This window comes from Lissotriton helveticus, chromosome 1_1 (assembly GCF_964261635.1).
Source record: "Lissotriton helveticus chromosome 1_1, aLisHel1.1, whole genome shotgun sequence".
Lineage (NCBI taxonomy): Eukaryota > Metazoa > Chordata > Amphibia > Caudata > Salamandridae > Lissotriton > Lissotriton helveticus.
Window position 1 is genome coordinate 1977809383 of NC_136057.1, and position 15845 is coordinate 1977825227.

Below are 15845 nucleotides of genomic sequence, written 5' to 3' on the forward strand. Positions count from 1 at the left end.
CATCACCCAAGTCCTGGGAGTGTATTAGGACTTCCAAAGTGTCATGGGCCAGGTATTGACTGAAATCTGGAAAATGAAGCAGCTGCAGAGGGAAACATAATAGGAGGAGGATGGCATACACACTGAGGTGGCCGGATTCTACACCAAGGTTGCCAGCATGAATGCTAAATTGGACTCCCAGGTTGAGGTCCTGCGGGACATCAACACTACCCTCTGTGTTACTTTCCCACCTGCTTCTAACCCTTCCTGTAGTCAAAGTACATGCAGACCAACGACATCTGCCACAGCCACAGGGAGGGAGGCCCTGTCATGCCTGCACGCTGGCCCTGTCGCAGCAGCTGCGGATCCCCCTTCTCTCAGAAAGATGGGACGTCCACCCAAAATTCCAGTTGCTCAGAATGACAAGACACCCACCACACCAGGAATAAACCTTGCCAATAAATGTCCTCCTGTGTGTGCTACACATTCACTTCATGGACTATTCTTGCTCACTGTTCCATATCTGATGGGAGGAGTATGTTGTACTTTGGACTCCTGACAAGTTGTACTTTACTACAATGGTTATATCCACCCATGACTGACGTCATGGGTGGATGTTTGTTGTCGCTGTGTAATATTTAGTTAATTTCTTGATCTTATCCTTGTCCACTTCATTGAAAACACACATCACCAAATCAGTGTCTCATGTTGTAATTCTCACATATAACAATGAGAATGTACTACCATGTGAACTTTGCATTGTCAAAATTAGGGATTTCCGGAAACATGGGTGTGTTGTATGTAAACAATGTCGAACTCAGGATCACTACCATGTTTAGAAACTAACAGTTGAATTTAGGAAAATTTGAAAATTTGTTGAAAAAAAAACCATTTAGGTCAACGTTTTCACCTGTAACTTCTTCTAAATATGACAGCTGTTTGAAAGATATTTACTGTTACATCCACTGGGCCCTTCTAGTTGTGGGGATATATAGGACTTGTAGGTTCACCAAGAACCCGACGAACCCAGAGCCAATAACTGAGCAGTGACTTTTTTTTTTATTTTTTTATCCTCATTTGCCTGGCCCTCCTCTTAATTAGCCTCCAACTGCCATGCGCGTATTGAATCAAAGTGCAAAGTTATCACTGCACCTGAGAACGCGATTAGTGAGAATCGGCAGGAGATTGCCCGAAGAGGAAAAGGGGATGACTCCAAACTTGGCATTACAACCTGTTGAACCAGCCATTGAACCGAGAGGAGAGGCCTAGTTCTTGGAGTTTGTGGCATAATCATTGGACCGGGAAAAAAAAAAAAACCCCGGTTACTGTCTCCACTGAACCAACAAATTCCAGAAGGCCAAGTTGCGTGGGCCGCATGATCTCAGCATGTCTGTTTTCGAAGTTGCATACAGTGATGACAGCCAATTTGCATGCGTTGGAGCCGAGTTTTCTATCCAAACCTTACATATCTCTCTTCTTGCAAGCAATATTGCATAGAACAAAAATTACCTTGCATGACCCTTAATACTGTTATCCCATCCAAATATAATCAGGGTTAGTGTGATAGGAACCGAGATGTTAAGAATGGAATCCAAGGTCGCTTTCACTTCATTCCAGAACTGTAGTATACTAGGGCATTCTTTAAACATATGAATGTCCGAAGCCTCAATATGGTTACATTTATTGCATTTCTTCCCTGGAATGAATTTAGACAGTTTTAAGGGGGTAAAATAGGCTCGATGTATCGTAAAGAAATGGTTACGCCTAAGCCATGCAGGTTTAACGCACCTATATAGCAAGGTACAGGATTGCTGCCAGATTTCGATACTTTGGACCCCTAGTTCTATTCCCCATAGTTGTTCTGGGAGGATAAATTCTCCATCGATCTCTTCTAACAGGTTCCAGTACCACTGAGAAACTTCTTTGCCCCCTCCTGCATGTTCCACCAATTTTCCTTCAGTGATACTATGCTTCCCAAGTGGTACCCCTGTCCTAGCCAGTGCTTTGACCCAACTGTCTAGTTGTAGAAACTTGAACCTTGAAAACTCTAAGCCAAGTTGTTCCCGTAGCTCCTCCCAGGGCCTCAGTGATTCGCCTACCAACAAGTCACCCCATGTTGATATTCCTCCTTCTCTCAACGGGATTGCCAGCCTATCTTTCAGACAAAGCGGCAAGCCCGGAGATTCCCAAATGGGTGCAAAGTTTGAAAAATATGACAGGTCTAGTTTTTTCCGTATATGTGACCAGGCCTTCGCCTGGGACATTAGAACTTTTAACGTAACTTTTTTGAAGTACTTCTGGTCCCCATATTTAAACATGAAGCCATTAGTTGGCAGACCAGCACCAGTCAACATGGCTTTAAACATGAGACCAATAGATGTGTTAGATGGACTTTTTAAAAGCATTCTGGAGTGAGACAGCTGAAAGGCCCAGGCATAATACTGCAAGTCAGGCAAAGACAGTCCCCGCTTTTCAATCCTCCTCCTCAATTTCTTCCATGCCACTCTCGCCGATTTATAGTTCCAAACAAAAGAATTTAGCTCACTCTGACACTTCTTCAAAAATACATTATCAAATGCGAGAGGGATGGCATTAAAAATAAAAGTGAATTTAGGGAGGATAGACATCTTCATCAGACTTATTTTACCGAGAATAGTCAGTGGGAAGTGGGCCCAGGATTTTAGCAGTTTCCTACTCTCGTTGAGCACTCTCTCAAGATTAACTTGAGCAATTTTTCCGACATCTTGTACTACCCGAATACCCAGGTATCGCATTGAGTTGGTTACATCGAGCTGTAAATCAGGGATATTCCATGCCATGATGTCGCTTTACTTAATGCGGCCAAACTCTTCCGCTCTCTTAATTACCTCTGGGAGTGCAATCTCCGGAACTGAAGTAAAAATTAAGATGTCGTCTGCATAGAGAGCTACCCGCCTTTCCCACTCCCCAAATCTGAAAGATGGAATAAGTGCATCCCATCTTAGAACTTCTGCAAACGGTTCAATATACAGATTAAAGAGGAGGGGGGAAAGCGGGCAGCCTTGTCTGGTACCTCTCGAGATTTTAAATGAGCCAGACAGTGTACCATTTATTAAGAGCCGTGCAGATGGTGAATTATACATAAGTGCTACAGTACGACAAAACTTCTCCCCAAAGTTAAACTTCTTCAAGACGTCACAGAGATCTTAGTAACTGAGCAGTGTCTTGCAATGGTTTTTTATTATGTACCGGGTACATAGCAATTAATTTGGGAAAATATATACATGGAAAAATTGGCATGAAAGACACCTATGTATTACTGAATTTGGAACAAAATATAGAGTTTAGAAACAGTAGATATTTGAACTTTTCCAAAATTGTGAGTACCCATACAAGCATGAAAATTTTAGGCCATTTTTCAAAATGACTACTTTTTTACACTTTGTCTTTCATTTGGAAGGCAGACATGCATCGAAAGTCAATAGGTAATAACAGTTGCTCTACAATTCTGTGTTACCCTAATTTGCAAAATAAAAATGGTACCTCATTTGTGTGGGTAGACCTCGTGCCCTTGACAGGAAACGGCTAAAAACGCAATGTGGATACACTATATTTTTACAGTGAAAACTGATCCTTTTTTTGCAAAGTGCCTAGCTGTAGCTTTGAAACCTATCTCTGCCGGCACCAAAAGAAACCTAGCAAACCTATACATTATTTAAATCTAGACACCCAGGGAAATCCAGGATGGGGTGACTTGACTGGCTATCACCAGGTTCTATTACCCAAAATCCCTTGCAAACCTAAACATTTGTAAAAAAGGCACATTTTGCTCTCATTTTTGTGGTGTAAAGTTCTGGAATCTACGTGGATCCACAAAATTCTACCCGACCTGCGTTCCCCAAAGTCTTCCGAGAAGAATGGTACCTCACTTGTGTGGGTAGGCCTAGTGCCCACGACAGGAAACAGCCCAAAATGCAACGTGGACTAACCACATTTTCACAGTCAAAACGGACCCGTTATTTGCAAAGTGCCTAGCTGAAGGTTTTAAACCCTAGCTCTGCCGGCACCTAGAGAAACCTAGCAAACATATACATTTTTGAACACTAGACACCAAGGGGAATCCAGGATAGTATGACCTCTCTGGCTCTGACCAGGTTACGTTACATAGAATCCCTTGCAATCCTCAAAATTTGTCCAACAAAACACATTTTTCTCACTTTTCTGTGGTGGAAAGTTCTGGAATCTGCGGAGATCCATAAAATTCAACCCACCCCACGTTCCTCAATGTCTTCCAAGAAAAATGGTACTTCACTTGTGTGGGTAGGTCTAGTGCCTGTGACAGGAAACTGCCCAAAATGCAACATGGAAACACCACATTTTCACAGTGAAAACTGACCCTTTTTTTGCAAAGTGCCTAGCTGTAGATTTTGAACCCTAACTCTGCCAGCACCGAGGGAAACCTAGAAAACCTATACATTTTTAAAACCTAGATACCCGGGGAAATCCATGATGGGGTGACTTGACTAGCTCTCTTCAGGTTTTGTTACCCAGAATCCCTTGCAACTCTAAGAATTTGTCAAAAAACCACATTTTCCTCATATTTCTGTGGTGGAAAGTTATGGAATCTGCATGGATCCACAAAACCCACCCCACATTCCCCAAAGTCTTCAGAGAAAAATGGTACCTCACTTGTGTGGCTAGGCTCAGTGCCCGCCACAGGAAATGGCCCAAACCGCAACATGAATGCACCACATTTTCACAGTGAAAACTGACCATTTTTTTTGCAATGTCCCTAGCTGTAGATTTTGAAACCTAGCTCTGCCGGCACCTAGGGAAACTTAGAAAACATATACATTTTTGAAAACTAGACTATCCAGGGGAATCCAGGATGCGGTGACTTGTCTGGCTCTCACCAGCTTCTGTTACCCAGAATCCCTTACAAACCTCTAAATGTGTCCAAAAAACACATTTCCCTCACAATTCTGTGGTGGAAAGTTCTGGAGTTTGCGTGGACCAACAAAACCCCCCACACCCGTGTTCCCCAATGTGTTCCGAGAAAAATGGTACCTCACGTGTGTGGGTAGGCCTAGTGCCAGCAACAGGAAACGGACCAAAACGCGACGTGGACACACCACATTTTTACAGTGAAAACTGACCCTTTTTTGCAAAGTGTCTAGCTGTAGATTTTTAACCCTAGCTCTGCCGGGACCTACGCAAACCTAGCAAACCTATACTTTTTTCAAACTAGACATCCAGGGTAATCCAAGATGGGGTGACTTTTCTGGCTTCCACCAGGTTCTGTTACCTAGAATCCCTTGCAAACCTCAAAATTTGTCCAAAAATAAAAAGTGCCCAGCTGTAGAATTTGAACCCTAGCTCTGCCGGCACCTAGGGAAACCAAGCAAACCTATATGTTTTTGAAAACTAGACACCAAAGGTAATCCAGAATGCAGTGACTTGTCTGGCTGTCACCAGGTTCTGTTACCCAGAATCACTTGCAAACCGTAAAAATTTGTAAAACAAAACACATTTTCCCCACATTTCTGTGGTGGAAAGTTCTGGAATCTGTGTGGATCCACAAAATTCCAACCACCCCGGATTCCCCAAAGCCTTCCAAGTGTGGGTGGGCCTAGTGCCCATGACAGGAAACGTCCCAAAACGCAACGTGGACACACCACATTTACACAGTGAAAACTGAACTTTTTTTGCACAGTGCCTAGCTGTAGATTTTGAAAACTAGCTCTGCTGGCACATAGGAAAACTTAGCAAACCTATACATTTTTGAAAACTAGATACCCGGTGGAATCCATAATGGGGTGACTTGTCTGGCTCTCCACGGGTTCTGTTATGCAGAATCCCTTGAAAACCTCAAAATTTGTAAAAAAAGAACACATTTTCCTCACATTGCTGTGTCGGAATGTTCTGGAACCTGTGTGGATCCACAAAATTCCGCCCACCCCGCATTCCCCAAAGTCTTCCAGGAAAAATGGTACCTCACTTGTGTAGGTGGGTCAAGTTCCCTGCGACAGGCAAGGGCCCAAATCCTATTGAGGCAACATCAAAATTACCTGGTTTTGCAAGGGGGGTCCCATGAGTTTTTGGCCCTGGGGTCAGCGGCCATTTAGGGAAACCTACCAAACCCACACATTTCTGAAAATTACTGCTACTGCCCCCATCTGCCCTCCGGGGGGGGCATAAAGGCTATAATTGTGGCTGGAGGCATTGGAATTCCTATTTTGGGCAACCCCCCCTAAAACCAATGGTCCAAAAAAAATCCCTGGTGACTATTGGGCTTTCTGAATTTGACCAATTATTTGGGGGGAGCGAAGGCCCTTGCCCAAGGGGCCGCTCTCCCCCCCCCCCCGGTGTCTAGTGGGTGGTTTCCTGCTTGGGGATCGCCCTTTCCAATTATACCTCTCCCGTCTTTCTATGTGCTCAGGGGGCATTTCAGTTTCAGTTTCTGTGAAATGACGTCAGCGCGAAGTGCACGCTGATCGTCATTTCACAGAAATGGGGGGGGCCTCAGGAGCTGGTGAAGCTCTTTCTCAGCTATAGAGGCTTTGAGGGAGAAAAAGAAATCCCTCTGTTGTCTGCTCTAGAGGGATTTTCGGTGCCACGTGCCAGGACGGCCGCGAGCCGTACTGCGCACACGAGCACTGTTGCGCACAACTTCTCCCGGCTGTCGTGCACACAGAAGGGATTAAGGCACTCTGCATGGTACACAAGTCACTCTATCTACCTTAACTGTCAAGATTAAAAACTATGGTACACATGCATCAAGCTAATTTGCAAGCGCAAAAACTGTGAATCGCTAAAAGAGGCCTGCTGCGCTCGCAAATAAGCCCTTTGCAATGCATCAATACAAATCTGCGAAATTGTAAGAAAATTGCAGAAATAAGGAATCGCAATTTTGCAAGGACCAAAATTGCGATTCCTTAATTGCAAGTCGCTGTTAAAGAGTTTTAAAGCTATGCAAGCAAAGTCGCAAATAGTGATTTCCTTAAAATTTGCAAGTTTGCGATTGCAATTTACTGAATTTTACAGGCAGGAGGTAAACAGATGAAAATAATCACAACAGGTTCAGAACATCAGCAAAGTATTTAAACGGGCCCAGAAGGGCCTCAGGATGTTTCACAATGGCAGCGCTCTACGTTATTGCGAGAAGGATGAGGCTTCAAGCAGCAGCACAGAGAATAAGAAATACAGAGAAGCGCATTTTTAGAGTGCGCATCACATTGTTGGGGCAGACAGAGGAAGAGATCTATGACAAGTATAGGTTAAATGCTGCCATGAGCCATGATCTGATTGCTGAATTGGATCCCCTACTACAGCGCCAGACTCGCAGGACACATGCCATTCCCACTCATGTGCAGGTCCTATGTTCCCTGCACCTAGTAGCATCAGGTAGCTTCCAGGGTGTAGTATCTGTAGCTGGGGGGGATGTCACAAAGTGCCCTATCATGTTTTTGTAAGTCATTCCTTAAAGCCATCACCACACATTAGCTTCCCCTCAGACTCACAAGATTTGCTTAAGACAAAACTAGACTTTTATCAGGTAGCCCGGTTTCCCCATGTAATAGGTTGCATTGATGGAACGCATGTAGCCATTTGTCCACCATCAGTGAAAGAGTTCATCTATGGGAACCGGAAATCCTACCATTCACTGAATATCCAAGTAGTCTGCAATTAAAAAAACATCCTCTCTGACGTAGTGGCACAATATCCTGGCAGCACATATGACTCGTACATATTCAGACACAGTGGCATACACACTCGTCTCCTTGGGGGTGAATTTTGGAGAAGGATATCTGCTTGGTAAACAAATGTTACAAATTCTCTGACACTATGGCCAAATAGGAATGCATATCTGAGAGCATCTAAGCGGCCTGCCCTGTTGTTTATTGAGTGTTTCCAGTTGTGAGAGAATGTTTCCATGAAAACGGCCACAAGCATTTATGCGTCCTATTCAATTGTGTATTGAGCATTTCCCAGACAACCGTCAGCAGCATCCCAGCTCGCACATTAAATTTTACTTGGCAAAAACCTGTTTGGGTTCCAAAACTTTAATCGGACTACAGAGCAAGGGAAAAAATAAGCGCAAACACAAAGTTATGGTGCTGTATAGAAACAATATACCATTTTTACTTACTGGAATTTATGAGTAAAGCCTTCAGGGGAGCAAGTGGCCGAATTGGGAAACCTGCCTGAGCTGACCCATTGGAAGTAGGAAGGAGACCCCTCCAGGGAGGAATTCTGCCAGGAGCAGCAGAAATGCCCTTCTCTTGTAGGTTTGTAGCAGCAGGCTGCAAAAAAGTCAGCAGTTGATCAGTCTGGATTACACTGGATTTACTAGGTGAATGGTCCCCTGTATGGTGAGCCTAAAGTTGCTGAGCCTGGACCAGCCCGTGTGCTTGTGGTACTCCAGCGCTTCAGAGCGTTACTACTGTGTATGGCTCATGATGTGCCTTTGGCAGGCCATTTGGGGTGAGACAAGACCTTTGAAAGGCTTGTCACCTACTTCTACTTGCCCCAAATGCATAGGAACTCTGACACACATTGTAGGTCTTGCCAGACTTGCCAGGCAAGTGGCAAGAGTGGGAGGAAGTGCAAGGCTCCTCTCCATTTTTTCCCTGTAGTCAGCACCCTTTTTGAGAGGGTGGGCATTGACATTGTGGGGACTCTGGATGCCAAGACAGCCATGGGCAACATGTTCATCCTGGTCTTGGTGGACCATGCCACCCGGTACCTGGAAGCCATCCCTCCCCGTCGCGGGTCGTGCATTGATGGGGATTTTCTCCCATATTGGGTTCCCCAGAGAGGTGGTGTCTGACTAGGATAACAACTTCATATCTAAGTATATGATGTCCCTGTGGCAGGAGTGAGGTGTTGCCTACAAGTTCACCATTCCCTACCACCGCCAAGGTAATGAGCTGGTTGAGAGATTCAACAAGACCCTGAAGGGCATGATTATGGGTCTTCATGAACCGATGAGGCATAAGTGGGACATCTTCTTACCATGGCTGTTGCTTGCTTACAGGGAGGTACTGCAGACATCCTTAGGATTCAGGCCCTTTGAGCTCCTTTATGGGCATCCTGTAAGAGGACCTCTAAGTCTGGTCAAAGAAGGGCGGGAGAAAGATCCCAGTAAACCTCCCCAGGATGTATTTAGCTACATGCTGGCCTTCAGGAACAAGACTAAGCACTTCAGGCAACTCGCTCAGGTGAATCTGTAAGCCAGCCAGGAAGAGATGAAACAGTTGTATGATCAGAATGCCACTCTGATCAAGTTTCAGCCTGGTCAAAAAGTGTAGGTCATGGTCCTAGTGGAGCCTTGTGCGCTCCAATATAAGTGTACTGGGTCATTTTAGGTGGTGGAGAGCAAGATTAAAGTCACCTACCTGGAGAACTTGCAGTCTCCAAGAAACCCTTTGCGTGTCCTGTATGTGAACCACCTTAAGCCCACCTTGGAGAGGTACGAAGTGGCATGCTCCTAGCGACAGAAGTTGGAATGGAGGAGGAGAATGAGCTTCTTCCTGACCTCCTGTCTGCTAAGGAACATGATGGGTCAGTGTACGGTGTAACCCTCTCCCCCAAACTGACTCCTGAACAGCAGAGTGAATTCCGCCAACTGTTGTGACAGTTTGCTGCTCTGTTCTCCCTGACCCTGGGTGTCACTCAATGGTGTGTCTATGATGGGGACACTGGGAACAGTCCTCCTGTGAAGCACAACATTTACAGACTGACTGACAGGGTCAAGGCTTGCATCAAGGAGGAAGTCTCCAAGATATTAGTGCTAGGGATGATTGAGCCCTCAAACAGCCCATGGGCCAGCCCAGTGGTCATGGTCCCAAAGGCTGCAGCACCCAGTGCCACCCCAGAACTCTGGTTCTATGGGTACTACTGAGGGCTCAATTCAGTCACCTGGACTGATGCACACCCCATCTCCAGAGCTGATGAGCTCATAGATCGGTTGGGAGCTGCCAAGTACCTTAGTACGTTTGACTTAATGTCTGGGTACAGGCATATTGCCTTAACTGATGGGGCCAAGGAGAGGTCTGCATTTTCAACCCCAGAGGGGCACTACCAATTCCAGGTAATGCCCTCAGGGTTGAAGAATGTCCCTGCCACCTTTCAGAGGTTGGTCAACCAGGTGTTGGCTGGACTGGAGGATTTCAGTGTTGACTACCTGGATGACATCGAAGTGTTCATTGCCACTTGGGAGGAACATCTGCACCACCTCTTGGAAGTGTTGAAGGCTCTGTAGAGGGCAGGCCTCATAATCAAGGCAAGCAAGTGCCAGCTCAGACAGGGTTCAGTGGTGTACTTAGTACACCAGGTAGGGAGCATCCAGGTGGGGCCTCTACAGCCTAATATTGACACCATTCTGCTTGGGTACCCTCCAAGACACAGACAGAGGTGAGAGCCTTTTTAGGCCCCACTGGATATTACAGGAGATTTGTCAAGGGGTATGGCACCATTGTTGCCCCTGTGACAGAGCTGACTTCCAGTAAGCAGCCCAGGAAGGTGAACTGGACTGAGACCTGCCAAAAAGCTTTTGATGCCTTGAAATCTGCCATGTGCAGAGCGCATGTGTTCAAGGCACCCAACTTCTCATAGGAATGTGTGGTGCAGACAGATGCTTCAGAGAATGTTGTGGCCCTGTGATCTCACAGCTAAATGAGGAGGGCCTAGACCAACCTGTAGCCTTCATTAGTAGAAGTTTACTGTGTAAAGACAGGGTTGGGTACATTTTGTGGAAATTTTAAAATGAAGGAAGTACATCGGTGGCATGTGGTGTTAGCCAATGGTGAACACTGGAACTTGAGGAGACTTGCTAAATATGGTATACCAGCATCTGTTAAAAGTGAAAAAGTAGATCAAGGTTGCTGTGGTTTTATGTTAATGATAGAGGAGGAGGTGGTGAATGGATCAAGTATGCGTGTCAACTGAAAACGTACAGAAATGGATAGTGGTAATGATAACCAAGGTATTGCCAGCAGAATTCTAAATGGTGACTATAGTAACCGAGGTCTTGCCAACAGAATTCCCAGGTTAAGGAGCCCTCCAAGTTATCTTCAAGATTTTGTAAGTTAAAGCATATTTGTAACTGTATGGAAAAAATAATATTTTTGAGTTGCTCTTGCTCAATATTCTTTTACTTATTGTTTACACATAATTTCCTGTTTTGTAATTTACTTTTACTGTAAATAACTATTGCTTGAAGAACAGAATACCTCTGCTAATAGGCATTCCAATTGTATTGCGATTTGTTATGGTGTTCCATTCACTTGCAGTTGCTTGCTGACTGGTTGAGGGAACACCGCGTTTGAAAGTCTCTGGCGCATGAGTCAAAGTTAAGAAAACTACCATTACTGGTTGGTACATTATTACAAGAGGTTTCACGCTTGTTCATAATGTCAGAGATCAAAGGGATCATTTAGACCCTTTTGGATTGCCAAATCAACTCACTAGGTAAGCAGAGGCTGTGGATTAACCTTCCTTGGTGGAAGGCTGGGGAAGACTACTTGCCATAGCCTATTGATTGAGATTCTTAAAGTATTCACTACATCTCTTGATGCAGTGGTTAATGTGAAGGTTTGAACTTTGCACAGCGAGTGCGATGTTTGTTGCACACACTCAGCAAGGCTTTTTATTTTCCAGAAACAAACTTCAAGGCAGGTGGATTCAGTAAGAATGTGGGTAATTGGTTGAAATGGATGGAAACCCCTCTCAGGTAGCAAGCACAGTTTTTGTCAGGGTGAACCACAGAAGTCACTAAATTAACCAGCACTTAACCCCCTGGAAGCTTGCCACAAAAACAGTCAGGCTTAACCTTGAGGCATTGTGTGAAGAAACTCTGCAGCACACAAACAGTAATAAAATGAAACACAACAAACGAAAAATTCCAAACCAATTTAGAAAAGTTGAGTGAAGTTTAATAAATAATGTGATACAAGTATGACAATAATCCAGTCAGTAGAACCAAAGCTAATAAGTTTCAAAGACTTTAGTCAAAATGACACATAAACACACAATGCGGCAGTTGGAGTCATCTTGTCATGCAAGACCAGGAGAAAGTCACAAGTTCAAGCCAACAACTTTGGAGCATTGGTCAGGTACAGGAACCAAATTAGTCCCACTGATGAGTTACCTATTGAATCTGGTGCAAAGAGTTTCTTTCCTGAAGGAGGAGGCTGTGAGGAGCAGGTAAAGCGTTTTGTTTGATCGACGCGGTGGTTCAAAGATCAGGCAGGGCATCGCAGGCTGTAGCATGAAGAGCCGGGCGGGCTTTGAGGATGGTCATTGCTGTAGCTTCAGGTTGGTAATCATCACGGGGTGTCATTGCTGTAGTTCGAAGTGCGACTCTTGCGCTGCTGGTAATCGCTAGCTGGCACTGTAGATATGAAGAGCAGGTCTCACTGGAATTTTGTGTTGGCTGTCATCGTAGGTAGTGTTGGTGCGAACAGGTCTGTTAGCAGTCTCAAGAAGCTCAAACTTCAAGATTTCCCCCTTTTCTTTTGGAGTACTCTCTGATGCCAGCAAAGGGCCCAGGGCATTGGGAGGCACCTCTTGGGGATCATGGACTCAATCCAACAGGTGGGTCTAGTGTGTCCAGTTGCGGGTCCAGTTGCAGGTCCAGGCATGCCCAGTTGCAGCAGGCCAGCTGGGCAGTAGCATGGTAGCCTTTGGAGCTTGTTGGGTCCCTGTAGCTCACACAGGAGGCCAGCCAACTGATCCTTGGGGTCACTCTGGTTAGCCTGGGATGAAGGCAAGATTGTTTATACTTCCTTCTCAGACAGCAAGGCAATCCTTCAAGCGGCAGGGCAATCATCTGGCAGAGGGGCAGTCCTTCTTCTGTAGCACCCTGTGCTACTCTTACATATAATTCTAAGAAGTTCTTTCCTTCCCCTTTGAAGGAATAAAGAAGTCTGGGGTGACAAAAGGGTGGTATTGGTTCCTTTGTGTTTGCTGGGGGCCAGGGCTTTGAAGTGCAAGTGGGGTAGGGCATACCTCTGCCCCCAGCCATCCTGGCAGGATGGCCCATCCTGCCCGCAAGTGGTCTGCTTTGCGCCACTGTCTGTAAGGAAATACACAAACCCAATAAGCAGAGCCATTCACAGTCGTGTGACCCAGGACATTGACAGAAGGCACAAATAGATAGGGCATTAAAACGCCAACTCTCTATAAGTGCAGTGGCAAAGGAATGGACGGAATCCTGAATAAATCAAATATTCACTGTCAGACAAGAGATCAAGGTTACATCAATTGCTCTTTTACTAACTACGCCACCCCAAGTTTGACCTACCATATGCAAATCAGTCTTGACCCTGCTCCTCATGGGAGCAGTCCAGCCCAAACTGGACCAGCAACAAGCATTCTCAGACCAGTCTCGGGGTATCACCCCTCATCAGTCAGGCTTTCTTGAATCTAGCGACACAGCGAGCAAGAGGCCCACGTCTGGGCACACCCACCCCACTTAAGGTGAAAAATGCTGCAGCAACAAATGATGGACGGAATGCTAAATAAATCAAACATTTACCCCAGTCAAGAGATCTGGGTTAAATCCATTGTTCTTTTACTACCTACACCAGTGCAGTTTGGACCCAACCATATGCAAATAGGTCTTGACCCTGCTCCTTATGGGAACAATCCTGTCTGAAGTGCCAAGCCGGTCCTCCCTGGTTCAGAAACAAGCATCCTGTGACAAGTTTCAGGGTATCACCCATCATCAGCCAGGCTAGCTTGTATCAAGCGGCAGAGCGAGCAAACAAGTTATATCAGATTACTATCTATATCTTTTTGTCAGGGAGGCATGATTATAATATTTCTCCATGCATGACTTTGTTTTTAAGAGGAACTTTTCCCTTTAACGCTCAGGACGGGAATTAATAGAAAGGTTAACTTGGATAAAAAACTGAAAGAAAGAAAGCCTGATAGAAAACTAGTTTGCGGGGATAAGTTAAGTTGAGTTTTTTAGCAAAAGGACTTGCAATTTTAACGTCATTTTAATATATACTTTTCGAGTAGACAAAGACATGGGGCATGCATAGTGAGGTGCGGAATGGAGGAGCATGACCAGGAAAGCGGATACAATCCAAGAGGCCCAGTGACACTTAAAAGGACAACCCGCAGAAGCCTTATATACAACAGTTGTGTGTTTTAGCATTCTCATTCCATGAGAACAGATTTTTTCAATATTTCAAAACTAGTTTCAGCTCATGTGATAAAGTTTTTGGTCATGAATGAGGCCTATTAATGCACATAGTGTTTTAGGTCCTGTATAGAAGAAATATGTTTTAGTAATCAAATGATGATTCGTTGATAGTTCAGTGAAAGGTGAAGGGCATAGGTAAAATAACGTTCTCTGATGTTTATTGAAATCAAACATAGACTAAGTTTTTTTGTTGATAAATGTTTCTCATGGGACAACAAATCTATATGCAGAGAAGCTTTTGCCTAGGGGTGTACAAGGATTATGGATATTTTCTTTGCTTATGATATGAAGATAGTCAAGGGTTTAATGATCAGTTGCTCTGCTTTCTGTGCAAATAATGTTGATGTGCTGATGTGTAGAGAATTTCCAAACAAGCATACTGAAGAAGGTGGTTAACAAGAGACTCCACCGAAATGCCTCGACAAACTTGGAGAACTTGCTTCTGTCCTCACATTATGTATCTGGAACAGGGAACTGTGACCTATTTGTTTGTTTAATGATACGAAATAAGATGGCCTTACTTAACCTATAAGCTGTGTGGTGCTTAGATTTTAATCTTCTGGATATTCATGGGTACATACGGATTGTCTTTTTTTTTTTTTTTTTTACTTTTTTTATTGACAGGATTCAACAAAAACAAAGGTAGTACATTCGTACATTATCCATAACTCTGTAATAGAGTAAAATTATAGATATAGAGGGGAGAAAAAGTACAAACAATGTCAAATAGAGATTATAGGGACAATTTAAAAATTGCATAGAATTAAACTTTAAGAAAAGACAAATAATTTCATAAACAGTATGGCTTTAACAAATAATCTATGCTACTGGTGCTTCAAAAAAGTGTTTCCAAATCCTTTCTTTTCTAGCAAGAGTTTTTGGGCCACGATATTTAGCTAGTGATAGTTCCAAAGTTCTAATTTCGCTAACCAGAGCCAGCCAATCTGCTACAGTGGGTGGATCCTTAGAGATCCAGGCCCTTGCTATAATTAATCTTGCACATGAAAGCAAAATCGTAGTAAGGTCCCTGTTAGGAGAATTGGATTCTTGCATATCAAGTAAAACCAGATGCACTGTAATTTCAGGAATCGTTATCTCATTGTTTTTTAAATAGTCCGTTATACCATTCCAAAAAATAAAAAATGGAGGACAAGAGAATAACATATGGTCGATTCCAGCAGCTTGCAAATTGCATTTAGGGCATTTAGTTTTATCTGAGAGCAAGTTCCCTTGCGACCATAGAGATATTCTTTGTGGTGTATAATATAACTCTGTAATTGTCTTATACAACTGCATTCTAAGATTAGAAGAGTGTACTATGTCACTTAGATGTGTTAAAGCATTTCCAATCAGTGTTGAATTTACATCCATATTTAATCTACTGGACCATCTAGCTGCAATTTTAGTAGTGTTTTCCCCTTTATCTTTACTCAACAGTTGATATCCCAATTTTATTAGAGACTTGGTTTATTCGAATAAATACACTCACAAATATCTGAATGTATAACTTCTGTTATTTTCATTTTGTTAAAGAAGAAGTCTCTTAGTTGTCTATATTTGAAGTGCATATCATTAGTAACACCATTTGTAATTTTCAGGTTTTCGAAATCGATCAAACCATTACTACCATAAAGATCTCCTAGCGTATTTATTCCGTGTCTTATCCAGCGGT